The 2,530-nt window shown below is 36.5% G+C and overlaps 1 non-coding gene across 1 annotated transcript; it reads right to left on the minus strand.

Annotated features, from left to right (window-relative positions):
- Nucleotides 1-502: 502 nt before the first annotated feature.
- Nucleotides 503-609, minus strand: LOC126008311 (U6 spliceosomal RNA). The gene has a single exon (XR_007495648.1). It is a non-coding gene; the product is annotated as a U6 spliceosomal RNA (small nuclear RNA).
- Between the last annotated feature and the right edge of the window lie 1,921 nt (nt 610-2,530).

Genomic DNA, 2,530 nt, shown 5'->3' on the forward strand with positions numbered 1-2,530 from the left:
ATCTGATGGCATTTAGGGCTTATTCCTGGCTCTGTGTCAGAAACTCCTGGCAGGCTTGGGGGAAAATATGGGATGTTGAGGATCGAACCTGGGTCGGCTGCATACAAGGCACACTACCTGTTATGCTATTGCTCTGGCCCCAGCTTGTTATTTTTTTATACTGCCAAAACTTCTCCAAACACAAACACACACACACACACACACACACACACACACACTATAACAGCAATAAAGCCTAATTAGCTTCTTTGCATGTTAGTGTACAATTTATATATTAATATGTCATTTCATTCTCTGCCCCATAGAAGGAAGAACAGAAGCCTATGGAGCTTCTTTTGCTTTGACTCCTACTTCCATTTTCCTAAATACATTTTGAAAAAAAAATTAGCAACATTTAACTGTAAGCTTTCATCCATCATTAATTTTCCCTATACTCATGACAAAGTTTCAAGTTTTAGAATTTAAAATGGCTGAGATAAATATAGTTTTTTTTAATTTAAAGAAAAATATGGAATGCTTCACAAATTTGCGTGTCATCCTTACACAGGGGCCATGCTAATCTTCTCTGTATCATTCCAATTTTAGTATATGTGCTGCTGAAGCGAGCACTAAATATAGTTTTTATTTAAGAAAACATTAACTTTTGAGGAAATCATCTTTTCTTGTTAGATAGAAAAAACAGTGTATCAAAGAAAAATATCCTAATTGATAGTTTTCTAAATAAAGCATGATCATTGAGTAATACTAAATTGGTTGTTTCATGTGTCAAATTAATCTATTATGTGGAAGCAGTCTGGTTATTTTATGTTTCAATCCATCTTTAAGAATAGTATTTGATTAATCAAGTTAATGATGACAGTTTTTAGCTCATGACAAATGATACATTTATTCGGGTCCTTTTTTATATGATCCAGATATTGTGAGTAAAAGAAAAAGATGCATCAATTTGGAAAACCAGATTAGTATGACTAGTCTAAACTTCACCTGCTCTAACACATAAGATCACAAGTAAGAAACGCTTAATGAGTAAAGAGGTACCAGAAAAAATAATTATCATCAAGCTTAGAGTATACAAATTCTTTCAGATATTTTTCATGTTAAGGCATATAAATGAGCCACATTTGGAACTAATGTAAAGTTTGTAAATTTCAAAAGCAAAGTGACCAAGCTGTTTAGCTTCAATACCCATCAGGTGATGTTACTAAAATCTGGACTACTTTAGAAGGCCCCTCTGAAAATTAACTGTTTGTACAGAGGAGAGAAAAGCTTCTTGACCCCCTTATTGTTTTTATTGAGGGAAGATAACTTATAACAATATTAATATTTGTGTTTTAGTTATGCAATGTAACTGCATGACACCTCCCATCAAAGCAAAAATATCCTTTCACCATTGACCCTGGGTTCTTCTAATTTGCCCATTTCTCAGCATCCACCTCTTGGCAGACTGTTCTATTGGTGAATCTAATGGTTTGTTTTTACAAGCCATTACCTATTCCTTTGTTTTGTTACTTTAATATGAACATATGAGAAAGATTATCCAACGTTTGTCTATTTCCTTTGACTTATTTTGCTTAACACAACACCTTCTACTTCCATCCAAGTTGTAGCAAAAGGCAAACATTTTTTCTTATAGCTAAGTAGTAATCCATTATGTTTAATACCATATTTTTTATTATCGTCAAATACGACATTTGCTCTGTTTCCAGATTTTGTAGATAGTGCTGCAATGACCATAAGTGTGCATATATCTTAAGAATTTATGTTTTATGTTCTTGGGATAGACACCAAGAAATGTAATTACTGTTTCTAATTTTTTAATAAGACAACATACATATTTTCGATTACACACCCAAGAGAATTCCATTCTCACTCTACCCCACCAGCATTGGTTATTTCTGAACTTTATTGACATAGGTCATTCTCAGCGGTATACTTCATTATCATTTTGACTTTCATTCTCTTAATAATTATTGATAAGGACCAGTTTTCCTTATGCCTGTTGACCACTTGCATACATCTATGCAGAAGTATCCAACTTTTCTCCCTGTTTTTTGGGTTTGTTGTGTGTGTGTGTGTGTGTGTGTATGTGGTTTTTGGGTCCACCTGGCAGCGCTCAGGGGTTACTCCTGGCTTCATGCTCAGAAATTGCTCCTGGCAGGATGGGGAACCATATAGGATGCCGGGATTCGAACCGATGACCTTCTGCATGAAAGGCAAACGCCTTACCTCCTTGCTATCTCTCTGGTCCCTTTTCTCCCTGTTTTTGATGAAATTCTTCTCTTCTCTTCTCTTCTCTTCTCTTCTCTTCTCTTCTCTTCTCTCTCTTCTCCCCTCTTCTCTTCTTCCCTCCCCTCCTCTCCCCCCTCCTCCCCTCTCCTCTCCTCTCTTCTCTCTTCTCTTCTCTCTTTGTTTGTTTTGGGACACACCCTGCAGTGCTCAGGGTTGACTCCTGGCTCTGCACTCAGGAATCACTCCTGGTGGTGCTTAAGGAACCATATGGTATGCCAGGGCTCAAACACTGGTGAGAGGT

Source organism: Suncus etruscus, chromosome 4, assembly GCF_024139225.1.
Source record: "Suncus etruscus isolate mSunEtr1 chromosome 4, mSunEtr1.pri.cur, whole genome shotgun sequence".
In the NCBI taxonomy this organism is placed as follows: domain Eukaryota; kingdom Metazoa; phylum Chordata; class Mammalia; order Eulipotyphla; family Soricidae; genus Suncus; species Suncus etruscus.